The sequence below is a fragment of the Manacus candei genome, unplaced genomic scaffold (genome assembly GCF_025592945.1).
Source record: "Manacus candei isolate 608988 ecotype Guabito, Panama unplaced genomic scaffold, ASM2559294v1 h1tg000008l, whole genome shotgun sequence".
NCBI classification, from domain to species: Eukaryota; Metazoa; Chordata; class Aves; order Passeriformes; family Pipridae; genus Manacus; species Manacus candei.
In genome coordinates this window covers 21,182,756-21,199,038 of record NW_026138056.1, presented here as the reverse complement: position 1 = coordinate 21,199,038, position 16,283 = coordinate 21,182,756, and the positions used below count along the sequence as shown (strand labels likewise).

General features: G+C 48.1%; 1 protein-coding gene across 9 annotated transcripts in view; it reads right to left on the bottom strand.

Annotated features, from left to right (window-relative positions):
- CHD7 (chromodomain helicase DNA binding protein 7) overlaps positions 1-11,293 on the bottom strand; it is a 130,965-nt gene extending 119,672 nt beyond the window's left edge. For 6 of the 9 annotated variants that reach the window (XM_051770823.1, XM_051770843.1, XM_051770804.1 and 3 more), the window contains exons 1-2: positions 10,445-10,592; positions 8,253-8,356 (exon numbers count right to left, since the gene is read on the bottom strand). The gene's annotated coding sequence lies outside the window, so the exon portion shown is untranslated. Of the gene's footprint in view, positions 1-8,252; positions 8,357-9,359; positions 9,469-10,444; positions 10,593-11,155 lie in introns of those variants that run through there. The other 3 variants (XM_051770813.1, XM_051770862.1, XM_051770833.1) reach the window with 3 other exon arrangements.
- Positions 11,294-16,283: the final 4,990 nt, after the last annotated feature.

The window sequence follows — 16,283 nt, the reverse complement described above, 5'->3', positions numbered from 1 at the left end:
AGAACAAGGTCTGGTTAAATTAGCTCATTACGTTTCTTAAACTGTACTCTGACTTACAAATGATTAGATGGACCATAAAATGGTATTCAACAGCTTCCAGCTATCTTTCGGGCTACAAAAAACTTATTGTACAAGAATACATGGTAATATGTATTCTTCCACAGATTTAAGTATTACACTCCATCAGAAGGAAATAAAAAGTTCTTACAAATGTAGTATCAAGATAAGGATAACAACTGGAAGAGGAAGGTAAAGAAAGCTTGGCATATTTCACCCTAGTTTTATGTTGGTTTTGTTTGCTGGTGGGTTTTTAATAAAAAAAGCCTTGGGAACATGACCACCAATCTCAATAAGCATTATGATGGAGAAACAAGTGTTTCTGAGAAGCAAAATACAGCAAGAACTTTGCCTTTTCTGCTGAAGTTGTCACCAGTTTCCAAAGTGAAGCTATTAGAGGATGGCTGATGTGCCTAAGAGAAAGAACCTGGATGGAGACAGTTGAGCCAACAGGTGCTGTAGATGCCTAGTCACCAGGTTTTCTGCCCAGAGATTTCTCTTCATGGATCAGTCTGCCTCCTATGTGGTGGACTGCCTGCTGTGGATGCGCCATTTCGCTAGAGACACAAGAAGTCAACATGTATCAAATGTATCACTCCCATGGCCAAATTGAATTAATGACAGCAGCACATGGGACAGCTCAGCTGCTGGAGTCCTTACCTTGCTATTCAAAGTCCACTGCCTACCTGGAGGCACCTCGAAAGAGAAACAGCTCCTTTCAATATGCACTGAAGAGAAGAAGCACCCTGCCCCAAAACACTACCATCATCACACCTCAAATTAGAGAAAGGGTTTTCAGCCTTCCTGACCCTACCAGCTTCCTACCAAAAATCTTAATGTTGGGCAGCCACAGAGAACACCACGAATCTCCATGCGACAGAGAGACAGAGGCACAGAGAGGAAGACAGCAGCAGATCCCAGAAGCCCCACCAGGGATAAAAATCAGGCACACAGCCTGCATCCCAGCTGACACTAATATCCACCTCCAAGAGCCCCTCCTAGTCCAGTTCCTCACACGACAAAAATTCGCATTGCCCAACCAGCCCCATACTGCACAGTCCAGTTGTGCCACTGGTCATGCGACAATCTCAGCAGGGAAATCACACATGAACCACTGACAAACCAAAGGTCATCCATCCTTCATCCAGAGAGGCAGGCAGAAAGTCAGGCATTCTGGTTTCCTTTCTTTTAGGAGAGGAGGCAGAGAAAGAAGAAGAGAAATATATCAAGGAGATTAATCTGTGTTATGGAAATTTCTTATCAGAAGAGCAATGGAAGCAATTCCTTTCACCTGCCATCTTTTCTGTAGCCATGGTTTTCTTTTTTAGCCCCCCCAAAATTAAGTAGTCATGGTTTGGGCAGGGGGCAGCCAAGGCATCTGAGGAATTAACTTTCTTCCTTGAGAACTCACCATTCAAGAACTCAGTCACCTTAACCACAGCATTTCCCTAATTCTAACCATGGTAAGTGAAAAGTCACACAAACACCCCCCCTTCCATTTTTCTTTTTTCAGTGCAACATCTTGACTTCTAAGACTACTACCTACTACAATTATTGCACCCAAGCAGTAAAACATGTTTCTGTTCTAGCAGTGCCTGTAAGAAGCTAATTCTTCCAAGAGCCATGCCATTTCCTTCTGCATGGCTGCCACAAGGTTCAAATCCTGTTTAACACACCCAAGTGCATTCAGTAAGAGTCACTTCTGTGAGAGAAGGCGGCATGGGCTGGGGAGTACTGCAGAACTGAAGGAAAGGAGAAATGCAGGTGAAACTGAGGCGGGGTTTTTTCAGTAACCTCTGTGAAGGTTACAATAGAATTAAAGAACCACATGTAACTGCCTTCACTTGCTTCTGTACAAAAAAAAAACCAAACAAAAATGACAATGTACCTTTGCAGAGATCAAGACAGAAAGAGGGGGGAAGTGAAGCTGAAGCCTGCTTATTCACTTCCCTACCAATGAAAGAATGATGATTAAAGTAAGGATGAGTGAGGCTGTACCCCACTTACAGAGCCGACTGAATGCAAAGCACAGCAGACATCTCGCAGCGGTACTGATAAATAAACTGAATTACTTAGCAGGTCTCTCCCAGACTTACAACCTGAGGCAGTCCAGAAACCCCTATTTAACTCACTTTCTGAATGATTCCTTCCTAAATCAAGAGAGATATTAAATTGCTCACTATAAACTCTCAGTTTAATTCTTCACGGTTAAAACAACTCGAGGCAAGAATTACACTTAGAGTCCCCTCATCAGAGTTTAAAGGAATCTCTGAACTCACATAGGCTATGGCTACTATGTCAGAGGGCCTTCCTTTAAGTCATCCTCACACAACTACATCACCCTGTGAAGCCTGCCTGATCTTCCCAGGAACTAGAAACATAGTCCCTGTACCTCTCAAACCAAGAACCGGAGATGACAACCTGCCTGTTTTTTGCCTTGCAATAAATCACCAAATCCAATAAGCAGCTACTCCACTCCAAAGGCAGTGCAAACCAGAGCACACTCTCAAAAAGCCATAGGGCTTGCCTAAATATATGCCAGACAGTTGAGACAAAAAAAGAAATAAAATCACATTCTTAAATCTTATTTCAAACCAATAACTGAAGTTATGGTTGTTTAGGTATTTCTTACCCCACATGACCAAACAATGCACATTCAAATACAGAACTACAAGCAGCAAGATACTTGATTTCTGGACTTCAGATAAGCTCTCCTGTCCAGGAAGAGGTAAGACTGTAAAAGCATTTGATACATCCTAAATGACTAATTAAGATGCATCTTTGAAATTTACCAGTCTCTCACCTACGTGCAGTTTTATCTCAGCCTTATCAGAGTGATTTTTGAACATCTGTTAGCCTCAACATTACCCTCCTTTGCTCAATCCTCCTCCTATCAAGCATTAGAAATGAAGTCAGTTGTATCACCTTTTTGGCTGCTGATCTTCAACTTGAAGAAATACTAAACTGCTATTCTCTACAGTACAGACTGCCACACACTTTCCTGCAAGATAATTCACCAAGTAGCATTTCAGCTTTGGACTTCAATCTCAACAGCTACATTGATGGATCTTCTTTGAAGCAAAGAATGTTTTCTTGTAAGCTGTCATCAACTCGGACTTCCCACTTATTAGCTCACCCAAGTTAATACCAAAGACTTGAACTGAATTTCTCAGTTTCTGTCATGTAAGAGTTGTTTCACATTTCTCCCAGAACAGCACTACCTCAATGCTTTCTATGAAGACTTTCTCCTTGTTTTGTCCTATTACTGATGTCTAAACTTCTAAAATCTCAGCTCTCAGTTCAGTTTTAGTTCATTTTCCCCTGAATTCTCTCTCAAAGAATAACCAGTATTCTTTCGCACCTAAAGATTACCCATTTAACAAATTCTGTTTACCCTGTAAATAAATCCACAGGCTTCCTTTTTTAAGGTCGAGGACAAAAGTGCCTTTATTAAAATCTTCCTTGGACTTGCTCCATGTTCTGATCTGCTGTATCAGTGGTCACATAATTGTTGGTCTCCAAAGTGCCCCTATTTCCCTTCAGAAACATCACAATCCCCCAGGAGCTCCCCCCCACATCCCAAATTTCTGTTTGGCAAGGGATAGCCCACAGTGGCTATGTCCATTTCAAAGCTGTCATGGGATTTGACCCTCCCCACGCACAACTGCTCGGTGCACATAGCAAGAGAAACCATTACAGCTACATGTCTTAATTGTTAAAAGATGGGATAATGTCATTGTCACAAAAACAAAACCTGAAACGAGAGGCCTTTCCTATTCAAGAGGTCATGAAGAACTTTTGGAAAGCTGTCAGCAGGCTGCAGTAGCCCTCTGCTCTGGTTCTCCACTGCTGACCATCTCCTTGCCAGGACAGCATCCAGGCTAATGCGAGACTTCATCAGGCTTTGGTGCAGCCAGCCAGCCAGCCAGCTTTTCCCACATCAACAAAAGCATCCTCCATGCTTTGGGTAGAAAGCAGCATTATTAGGAGTTGAAACGCATGTTTATTTTGTAACATATCCTAATTATCTCGGGCTGGCAAGAAAACACAACTCTGCTAACCAAACAGAGAGCAATATGAATTGGAAAGAAGATTAAAAACTCAACAGGAAAGGCACAATCTAAAGAGGAAAAAAAAAATCTATAGGAAAGCTGGAGGGGGGGGAGCAGACAGGAAAGAAAAATAAAAGTTTTAGTTTTTAGAGCAGAACTGGCTTTGCTGCACAAAAGAAATCATATTTTGTACATCTGATGTACACTTCTACAAAATGTTTTAAGAAGTTATGCCTATTTTGTAGACAGCAAACAAAATAAACTGTAGGGTGGTCAATTTCTTTCAAAAATCACAAAGAAAAAATTTTAAAGCCAGCTACCTGTTGAAGTTCTAGCAGTAAACAGAAAGCTCAACTGAATAGCTTAAAAAGTGGCTCAAAGACATTAAAATAAAGTGCTTCCAAAACTAGCCAGCATTGAATTCTCCACATGCCAGCTAATCACAGGCAGGTAAGTTGCTGCGCTGCTCAACACAATCACCAGCCCATATTTAAATGAGACCTGAACAGAATAACCTCTAGAACCAGGGCCATATATGTTGAATTTAATCTTCCCCTCAGAACCATTAGGAAGACAGCAAACATTTTGGCTGCAATGACTTTTTCCAGACAATTGATTCCCAAAGTTATTTATTCCCCACCATTCCCCTCAAGGCCCTGTCATCACAGCAACTGTCTATGTCAGAGGAAGGTTGGACTCAGCTCCCACGAAAGCCAAGCAAAACCACACCCAAAATAGCTATATAGGTCACTACAAAGCAAAGCAAGCCCTACATCATGCCAGCAAGGGCTTCTGGTTAGTTCCCATATGCCAATAAGCTTTCAAAATAACGTGTTACAAGCTCTACTAATACAGTATCTTATTTGATAATTAGCACTTTTATTGAATTACAACTTTTAAAAGAAAATGTTTAAATTAAGTTATATCTCTGCTTTCCTTTCCCCCCCCCCCTCTTTTTAAGGAGAATTCATGTAGTGTAACGGCAGCAAAATAACCAGGACGTTTAGAAACTGCTCCAGAGCAGCATCCAGAGAACCCAACTGGCAGCATGAAGACCTTTAGTTTTGGCTTGGCTTCTTCTAGGTGCATGTTTACATCTTTGAAAATGTTGGAAGCTAAGAGCTAATCAGCTTTTGTATACTTAAGAATACCCTTAAGAGCTTTGTTGTCATATTTGGGCTCTTGGAGCATGTTCTTTAGGTCACAGCCTCCTTTTTATTTTTTGCATCATGCCTTCCAACCAAGGAGTTTTCCAAGGAAGAATTTTAATGTGGAACTACAACGTGGTATTTCCATGACTGCTGATCTTGGGTAAGATACGAAACACTGCAAGGTACAGTTTGATTCTGCAGGCAGAAAAAAATCAGGAGAAAAACTCTTCCATCAGGTTTCAGTATTTTGTCAGAACCCTAATACAAACATTGGATGTTTCTGCATATTGTACCTCACCCCCTCCTCTGAAAGAGTTGAAAAAATAAATTGTAGTTGGAGTTTCCCTTTGCCTTTTTATCACTGCTACAATGTAGACAATATTTGAGACTTTCTTCCATTAAAATCCAGTGGTTTGTATTTGTACAAACAAGCTATTCATGGAAACACAAAGTATGAGAAACGATGGATTTGATGTCTGTCTTGATGAAGCTAAATTGATGCAGTAAATTAATACAATAACTTTTCTGTTGGAAAAGTGAAATCTAAAGCCTTACCTACACACAAAAGACTCATTTGTCAGAAAGACAGTTTAATTATTTACTAAAATTTGCCATTTTCTCATGTATACAGGGAATATTAAAGTAACATAAAAGTATCACCCATGTTACTTATGGGCATCAGTTAACCAGCTCATAAATCTGAGCAGTTAGTGATTTGTTCACAGCAAATACATAAGGGTTTGGAAGTCAGGATTTAAGGGAACTGAGGAAGGAAGACGGTCAGATACACACACCTCTTGTCACACGGTTGCCTGTATCCTTGCTAGTCAGAAAATTTCTCTGAATAACACCAGATTCACAAGAGCAAATACTGACCATCAGGTTCTAAAGGCCTTCCCTCTGAAAATTAATGTAAAAATGAGTGGGAAATAAAGGATAGAGGTAAGGGTGCAGGATTCAAGGAAACACATGTTTATTTCCACCCTCTTTCTTTCTGGTTACTTTTTCCTCCTCCTCCCACCTTTAACAACCTTTACCTATCATGCCATATGCCTCAAACAAAACCCCAAACAGCCACCTGTTATAGGATGCCATAAATATGGCAAACCACAGAGCCTCACTGCCACACTTCAGCAGTCTTGGAAAACCTGAGAAGTCCCTGTCACTGAGGCCTTTACAGAAAAATCACACCTGGGCTGGCTTTGTTGGTTTCTTAAGGTTTTGCTGTATCCTTTTGCTGCAGGTTCTCCTCCAGTGAAGGGCCTAGGCCATGTCCTGCCTGCACAGCTGCCATCCATGGGGCACAGACCTGCCAGGGCAGCACAGGCCCGCCAACCACAACACCCACCCACCCATGCCAAGCCTGGACCAAGCAGACCATCCCCTTCTTCAGCACACTTGCTTGCAGCTTCACCATCGGCCTGTTTCACCTTGACTTGCAAATAACTCATTTTACATCTTATAAAACTCCTAATATTATTTGAGCGTTAACGGCAAATACGGTGAACATTCATCAAAATCTTTTCAGTTCAAAACAGCAAATAACTTGTGTGAAAAAAAAGCTACACTCAGGTTAACTGACCCCTCTACACAGATCGGGAAGCCTTTACAGTGTTCTTTTGACCCAAGGCTTCAGGTTTCTACATTAACCACATAAAAAAAAATTTGGTCATAACTCAAATCTCCCACCACTGTACAGAGTTTTGATTGCAGCAGAGACTATTCTGCTATACTTCATTTTTACTGATATTCCTTAAACCCTGTTATTTTCCTAAAAGGACGGCGTGATCCTTGCCTATGATCAAAACTTTCCTTCATTACCGAAGAGGCAATAGAATCATCTGAGGTTTCAAATACGAGGTTTTTTTCCACTGTTTAAATAACTTAGCCAGAATTTACAAGTAATAACAGAAATATCATTACATTGTTAAATATTTAGTAAGATATTTGGTCAAATACAATTATCCAATTAGTATCAGTGAATCACTAATTCAGTTAAACATGCAATCACAAGCATTTAATGCTCTTCTAAGAGCCTGTGCGACAGCTTTAATAATGATCTTTATAAATTTCTTACTAAAAAAGCAAGTTCAAAAGAGACTGAAAATAAGCAGTTCAGGTTAAAAGAAAGGCAAGACAAGGGGATGTGTCAATCTATGGCATTTTCCAGTGCTTTAGTGGGGAAAATTTTGTTTTGTAAAACTGTTTCAGACTTCAACTTATGTCTCTCAGCAAAAACAATCACTTCTTCCAAGCAGTTGTGGTTTTATCCTAGAGGAAAATAGCACATTATCAAAAGGATCTCTGTGAAACCCTGAGAACATTTACAACACCAAACAAGAAGAAACAAGCAATACTCCTTGCTTTTAGTAACTGGAGATAGGAAAATATATGGAATGTAATTGTTCTAATCACCTGTTACAAACCTCAGAAACAAACGGTTAATATTCCCCCGGACTGCATCTTATTTTAAAAGGCATTACTAGAATTTTTGCGCTGTTGTTATAAATGCAGCCCTCTTGGAAGGAGTTCTGTCTAACTATCCCCTTACCGGTAAGTTTGTCAGCAACCCGGACGTCTAAAATGTGGTTTATGCTGAGCAATGCAATTTTTTCTTTTTCCTTTTTTTAATGAGGAAACAAAAAAGTATTGGAAACTTTCACGATAGAAACTAGAGAGCTTCTAAGTTCCTCTCTTAGCAGCGCCCAGCAATGGAGAGGAGAGTGTTCTGCAAACGTGCCCCAAGCACCCAGCTACATTTAGCTTTCAGCCTTTTTATTATCATTGTCAATGAATGGGCCCCAGTCAAATTAAAGCTGCCATTTTAGGTTAAAGACTAGAGAGCCTCTGTTGTGCAACAGCGAGACAAAAACACTCCAAGCGACAGATGCAGCACTCTCATTGGAAAACAACGGATTTCAACTTCTACCAGAAAAAAAAAAATAAAATTACGGATCATGCTTTTTAATATGAATTATATATTGATACTCACACATTACCGCAAACTAACGGGATTTATAATTGGGATAAATCAGCTACCCATGCTGCTAAGGTCATAGTCATTAAGATTTTTTTGCCGTCGTTAGAATGGATGATCTGTGAGGAAATGAACAGAAACATTTTTTGTTCAACTTGCTTGTTTGTATCTCCACTAGTCCCGTATACCACGAGAAAAGAAAAAGGGAAAAGAGGAAAAAAAAGGGGAAAAAAAAGGCTAACACATTATCCCGAAAGCCATCTTCCAGGATAAACACAGCCCGCGATCTGCTTTGATGAGAGTAAAAATCGAGACGAACATCGACACAGAAACAAACTTATCGCACCAATGTTATACGGATATTCCCGGAGTCAAACACCCGCGGAAGGAAGCCCGACTGGCTGGGGAAATAAAAAAAAAGAGGGGGAAAAAAAAGAGAGAAAAAAAAAAGAAAAGAAAATAATAAAGCTTCTTGGAAATTAAAAAATCGCCCTTTTCTGTAGTGGGGAGGCACGCTCAGCCCCTTCCCAAACGAAAACAAAGGCAGAAAGTGGGTAAGTGCGGGAGAGTTGCGCGGCGCCGCGCGGCCCCGCAGCGGACAGAGAGCTCCCGGGCATCCATCGCTACTTTCCTTTTGTCCATTGTCTGTTTAAAAAACAACTACTTTAAACCCAGGCGTGAGCGGGGTGTCGGGGGGAGCCGGGGAAACCGGCTCCGTTTCCAGCCCGTGCCCAATGGCCACCCCCTCTCCCGGCACCCCGATCCGCCCCCCCCCGGACACCCACCCGCGAAGGCCGGCACGGGGCGCGCCCGGAGGGGCTCCCCCGGCGTGGGAGCGCGTCCCCTGATTTAGCGCTACCGGGATAAATGAAGGCAACGTAATGATGGCTGCTCATTGCCTGCAGCGCCTTCTCCCTGAGACTCACTAACAACCCTGCCCCCCTCCCCCCGCCACCGCTCTCTCTCACACACACACCCGCGCACACGCACAGGCGCTGCCCGCTCCCCGCCGCCCCGCACGCAGCGCCCGCCGCCGGCCCCGCTCCGCTCCCCCCGCACCCCGCGGACCGAGCGCGGCCGCCCCCCCCGCCCTGCGCCCTGACCACTCTGGCCTCAAATCACCTTTTTCCGCTCACCCTCAAAATGGCCCGGAACGGGGCGGGGGGGAGCGCGGCGAGGGGAGCGCCCCGGCCCCGACCCCATGTGCGCGGTGAGGGCGGCAGCGCCTCCTGCCCGCCCCGGCCCCGCGCCGGCGGAGCGAAGGTGCCCGGCGGGGTGAAGCCCCTATTATGCGACGTCCGCCGGCACCGCTCCGGCTGCCTCGGGTAGCGCTCTCCCTTCCCGTCCCCTCCCTCCTTCCCCCGCTCCCCTTTCTTCTCCGGCCGCCGGGGAGCGCCGGCCGCCCCCTGCCCCCTCCCGGTGCCGCCGGGGCAGGACGATCCCCCCGCCGCGCGCACCGGCGGCCGGAGCGGCACCTCGTGCTCCCGCCTCCCTCCTCCTCCTCCTCCCTCCCCGCCCGCCTTCCTGCCGCCCGCCGCCACCCACCGCCCGGCCTCTGCTGGGGGTGCCCCCGCTGCGGCCCGGCCCCGGCGACCCATGTGCCGGCGCGGAGCGAGGAGCGGGGCGGTGCCGGGCCGAGCCGGGCCGGGCCGTGCGCGGCAGGGAAGCGCCCTCACTTTGTTAGCGCTTGTTGTGCCGCCGCGGCCGCCGGGAGCCGTCAGCGTGGTCAGCGGGGGAAGCGCTCCCGCGGCCATCCCGGCCGAAGCTGGGCCCCGCCGCCCCTGCCGCGCAGTTTCGCTCAACTTTTCCCGGATTTTTAGTCACCCTCCAAACTTGCGGAGAGGAGCGGGGGGGAACAAGGGGGAGAAGAAGGGAAGGGGCGCCGGCGCTCTGTTTCCCCAGTGCCCTCCCCTCCCCCGAGGCGAGGCAGGCTGCCGGCCGGCCGCAGCACAACAAAAAGCCATTTACACCCGGGGAAGTGCCCCGCTGAGACACCCCACACACACCCCCCCGCCCTGCCTCGCCCGGAGCCGCGGCAGGGCTCAGCATCTCCCACCACCCCCCCCGACCGCCGCCGGCAGCGAGCACCCCCGCGCCGCTCCGCTCCGCCGGGGACAGAGACCTGCCGCGGGTCCCCTGCTCCATGGCCAGCGTCCGCCCGCCCAGCCTCCCTCCCTCCGCGCCCAGCGAGGTGCGGGGTCACTCACCGGACCGGTGCGTGGCCGTCGGGGACCGGTGTCCCCCGCTCGCTCCCTCGCTGCCCTCCGCCGAAGGGCCGGGGAGGAGGAGGGGACACGCTCCGGAGTTGGTGCCGCCGGCCGGGGGGGGGCGAGGTGGGGTGCGGGTCTCGCACACACACACACGCACACAACACACACGCACGGAGTTGCTCGCTCGCACCGGGGCTGGGCTAAGAGGGGAGGAGGGGGATCCCTGACCGGGCGGGCGGGCGAAGGAGGGGTGGAAGGGAGGGGAGGGAGAGGAAGGGTCAGCGCGGGTCTCGGGTAGTTTCGGGGTCTCCGCCGGCTCCGCTTCGCTCCTTTGTGTAATTTCACTCGATTCAAGTTTAATCCGATAGTTCCCGAGCGAGCGAGCGCGCCCGCCGGAGCCGAGCCGAGCGCGACACCAGCCAGCCAGGCGGCTGCCGCCCCCTGCGCCCGCCCGCCCCCGCCGCCTCCCTCCCTCCTTCCCTCCCTCCCTCCGCCGCCACAAGGCGCGCCCCCGACACCGCCCCCTCCCCGGGGGCGAGCGCCGCCGCGCGCCCCGCCCCCGCGACGTCACAGCCCCGCCTGGCATAATTTATGCAACGAGGAGAGAAGGGGGGGAAAGGGGAAAAGAGGGGGAAAAAAAAAAAAAGAGAAAAAAAAATAGGAAACCCCCCCGCCGCCCCGGGTGGAGGAGGGGCGGGGGTCACTAACCTGCCTCCGCCCGGCCCGGCAGCGCCCCGCCAGGTCTCCCGCCCGCCCGCCGAGGCAGCGCTGCCGCGGGGCACGGCGGGGCACGGCGTCTTCCGTGCGCTCCCCCCGCCCCGCTCCGCTCCGCCCGCCGCTCACCGGGGCGAGGGGAGCTGCTCCGCTCCGCTCCGCTCCGCTCCGCGGGGTCAGCTCCGCGCCCGCCCGCCCGCCCTGGCGCGTCCCGTCCTGGGAAACTCCCAGTGAAGCCAGGGGTGTATGTTGTGTGTGAGGTGTCACTGTGTCACTGCCGCGCTTCAAACTTCCCAACCGCGGCGGCGAAACGAAACCGAGAGGCGCTCCGGGAGGCTGCCCGGCCCCCTGCGGCCCGCCCCGGCCCCGGCCCCTGCCCCCGGCCGGGCAGCGGGCACCGCGCCCCCGCCCGCCCGCGCACTCATCCCGGCCACCGGGGCGGGGCGGGGCGGGGCCGGGCGAGGGTAGGATTGCCCGAGACCGCGGTTTAGGGTGGACTTTGTCCCGACCGGGTCGGGTTTTCAAAGGGAAGCGGCCATTAAGCGCTGCCCGCCCGCGGCAGCGCTCCCGTCCCGGCGGGGCCGCGCTCCCCCGGCACCGCGTCGGCACAGCCGCCGCCGCGTTTGTAAGCGGTGCATTCGAATTCTTGATACAAACCGAAACAAACTCATTCCATAAGCAAATGAGACAAATCCCACCTAAAAGTGATTACCAGTAGCGCGCTTAGCGGTCCTCCCCGCATCGCTCTGGAAACTAAATAAGCGTCTTAAAAGTATAAAGAGATTAAAGCGTAAACCCAATGTAAAGATACTAGGCATTACAGGAATTTTCAGCGAGTCATTTGACGAGATAACTTTTTACCATCGTTGTTTGTAGCAATGCTCCCGAGAAGGGAGACACTCACCCCCTCCAGCTCCTGCCACTCCTATTAGTGTTTGTTGCACTCACATTCGTACCTCTTCCGTGGGAAAGAGAGAAGCCGTCTTCATAGGATCTCACACAGCTTTTCCTCTACACTCTTTTAACACACAGTTAGTAAGCTGGGAGCTGGACACGGACAACGTGGATGTCAAAAGCTTTTCTGGCACTTGGGTCATTGGTTCCCTCAGTCCAGGTGTCTGTGTCAATTCCGCAGCCATGGGGGCCACTACAGCTGCAAAAATATTTCAGGCTTCTCCAGAGGAAGTATGACACTCTTCCACATCGTATCATTTGTGTCTGGCCTACTCAATCTCTTGGGTTTAGGGGGAAAGCACCTTTTGGGAGAAGGGACGGTTTGTGGTTGGAGAGGCATTGCCTGCTCCAGTGCAGTTGGGCCCGCACAATCACTCAGAAAGGGGCCAGCAGCTGGGGAGGTGTTGCTGTCCCATGCTTTCGACTGAAAAATGTGTTGAAAAGCTGATAGCACGTGATGGTGCAGTAGAATACATTCCCTGTTCTTCACCGAGGTCTTCCGTGAAGTTAAAAATAGCAAGTGGAAATAATATTTAAAAAACCACTTTGAAGCACCACATGCCCCAAGTATACCTTCACCAAATTTGCCCAGTTGATGATTGTTCTATTTTTAATTTGCAAAAAAAAAAGAAAAAAACCAACAAACCTACACAGAGGTATCCTCCCAAGTTACTAAATGTAATCAGTTTCAGTTTTCTCTTGCAGTATGTTGACAGATCAGACAGAAAACAGCCTAGAAACACTTATCCCTAAGTCTGTTTTTCTGCGTGTATCACTTAATTGTACCTCTATTCTGGTAGCCAGGCACCCTGGTGTAGTGTAAACTCACCTGGAACTCCCCTTGCTTTCAAAGATTTAAGTTCTCCAAGATTTAGGGGCAAGAGAAACTCATTCTGAGACCAACTGCCAGCAGCCTCACTGCTCCCTCTAGAACTTGTTTCAGTTTCTTGTTGAGCAGAAATAAGATCGCAAAGCTGCCAAGCATGAAAAGTGTTCAAAGAATATTGTGGTGACAGGGTGAGACAACCAAAGAAATGCAGCATTTCTTTAAGAAAAAGAAGTATATTAGCATGGCAGCAGCAGTGAGGGGGGACATGGGTAGGTACTTAGATAAATGTTTGTCCCAAGGAAAAAAAAATTCCCCAGTCTCTAGTGCATGCCTCTTGCAGATGGCACAGAACCAGCTCCTTGGGTCCCATAGGTCACCCTCAGGCCGTGGCCTGTGAAATCAGCTGGCTTACTATGTGGGTCTTAAAAATGTGCAGGGAGTCTCCCAATGCTTTCAAACATTAGAAGAAACAGCATCTGCAAACAGCACTTTCACAGGACAGGGAGAGTTACGGCTGCTCTCCAACTCCTCAGCAAGAACAGGAAATGGACAGTAAGGAAAAGTGCTGCAGGGGTTTCACCACTCCAAGGTGGGACACCATCCAGGTGTGGCACAAGTTCACACACATGCACACTCAATGGTAGTACCAGACATGGACAATATACATCATTGCATAGTGGCTACAGAGGAAAAGTTTTTGAAACTTTAACTTGTGCTTCCACCAGTCCCCAAAGAGAAAGACGTAACTCCATGAGTTACCATCAAGGCAGCTCTGTAGGAGAGCGAGGAAGCATCAACATGGCAGTCTTCATGATTAACCTTATTGGTAATAGCTTACTAAAATATCCAAGAGATGACAGGGATGAAAATTCACTTGTAGCCAGCCACCCAACCCTTTCTGTGCTGGGACGAAGTAATCCATCTGATGTAGGCAGCCATTTGGCTCGCAGATTAGAAAGAATTTGCATTAATGGCTGAGAATTTCAACAGCAGTTGCAGAGCAAGGGTATATGTACCAACAAACCCCCAACGAATTGCTACACTTTACCTAGGTAAACTCTCAAGGTGGGGATAGTTTGTACAAAGCTGAGCCAGTCACTGTGTATGACAGGCGTAATGGCGTAGAGATAAGTTAATGTACTCTGTAAGAAGTACAGCATTGAGATTACTGTGCAGCATTTAAATCTGTTTTAAAACATCAGTATTACAAAATGCAAATGATTTAGCATCACATGAAAATACAAAGGCAGGTTACTTATTCAGCAGCCTTTGAAGAACTAGCATCTGTTTTAACATCCAGGTACAGTGAAATGTGATCTTAAGATCTAGACATTGTCACTTCTGCAGGCGGCAGATGACACCTCAGAAGTCGTTAGTCCCCAAACAAGCCATGCACAGGGAAGCCTTCGGGCCACAAGGCACCAGCAGTCTGTGCCTCATTCCTGACAACCCAGTCCAGATATTGAGCTTCTTTGAGAGCTTCTGAGAGCTGCGCACAGGGAGCTCAGAGCAGCCCACCTCGCTCTGGAGAGCAGCTCTGTTAAGCACATCTGGTTCCTCACCTGCTCAGCACTGTGATGGTCCAAACCACACGTCAGTTCCAACAGAAAGTGCTTGTGCTGGTGCCATGCCCTCCAGCTGGCTTCTTCTAAAAGGCTTTTTTGCTCTGGTGAAGGAACTTGAAGCTCCCAAGGAAATTCTGTACAGACGTACCCAAACCTCAACAACAACTTCTCTCACAGCCTTGCTTTTACTTCTGTTTGTGCAAGGAGAGATGTAAAACTGCACTGGGAGCCCAAGCTTGTGCTTGGAGTAGCTGCCCTCTGAGCACTCCAGGCTCAGTATTCAGGATGCCATTTCACAGCCTCAGACAAGCTAAGGCATCGTGTTTTGTCCCATGATTGCTGGGAAGTGGCTTCAAAATCACACGACCCTGACACACACTCATGTTTTATTAATCTCTGAACATTGTTTCAGCCGAATGAAGTGAAAAAGACAAATGGTTTCTTTTTCTTTCACAAGTGAAAGTTTTACTCAAAGTTTCTCAAAATTTACACAGCAATGGAAGCCCACAAGACCGACAGTGTGTAGTGGCCAAAAGGGCACAGATGCTAATGATATGCCACATGCTGAAGGAAAACAATATCTCTTCTTCAGAAGAGATCATTAACCAACCTACAGCACACTGAAATACTGAAAGCACGTGGATTTTGGTAAGTACCAGGAAGCAGCAGACTCATATCAGAAGGAACAACTTTAACGATTTCAGCTGAAGAGCTAAAAGTGTTGGAAATACAAGTGCTACAAGGAGCCACCCTGTGGCACCAGCAAGCTAAGGGAACGGAGGGTGAGCCAGGGTAGACACTTGTGTTGGTTGGTTGGTTTTTGTTTGGAGTTTTTTTTTGAAACTCAAGGCAGCCAGAGTGACAAAAGCTGGAACTGGCCCAAACAGCCACTTCTGTGGCAGGGAACTCCTTAACTGTGGAACTGAACCAGAAAAGCACAGGGGCAGCGAGCTCCAGCAGTTCATGTCCAGATTCCACTTGCCTTTGCCAGGCCTTACAGGGGCAAAGCTTTCTGAGGGACATCAGCATTCCCTGTTGCCCCACCTTCAGGAATCCAACAATAACAAGAATTAATACTACTCCCAAAGTTAATTCTTTTATGAGGAAGTGTTCTGATACAGCAGTCTCTCTCAGAACAAGGGTAACAACATCTAGCTCTCTCTTGGCTAACTTAAGGACATAACCAAAGACTTTTAGGGGGTAACAGGTGGAAATGCTGCCTGAAACAGCACACCCTAACTTGTCACTGTGGGTTGTGTGGGTGCACACACAGCTGTAGGCAGCTGCCCCCAACCTGCCTGCACTCTCCCCTTCAAGTGTCCCCAAAATGCAGCCGGGTACTGCCACTTTACCCATGATGATCTTCACAGATGGACGTGCCAGCAGCACAGAGGTGATAAACAACTCTCTTTCCCTCCCAAATAGACTCACCACTTAGTTTACTGTTGTATGAGGCAAGATCACTTGGCTTTCCACCTAAATTCTGATTTAACAGGCCAGTGACTGACTGCTCACCTCAGGCCCCTGGTTCCCATTAGTACTGGAGACAAGACCAGGCAACCCCTTTAATCGGGAACAGTAGTGAGTTCTTATAAAAATGGAGCAATGCTGCAGAACTGACCTACTCCACATCATCACTGCTCCTGAGGATGTTTCCTCTTGGATCATGACGTGAACTGACAGCTTCACAGTCGGTTTTGTTTTCAACGTGCATGAGCAGCATTAAGGACTCCCATTTCCATCTTTGACGGCTCAGCAGAACAAGCCTCTTCTT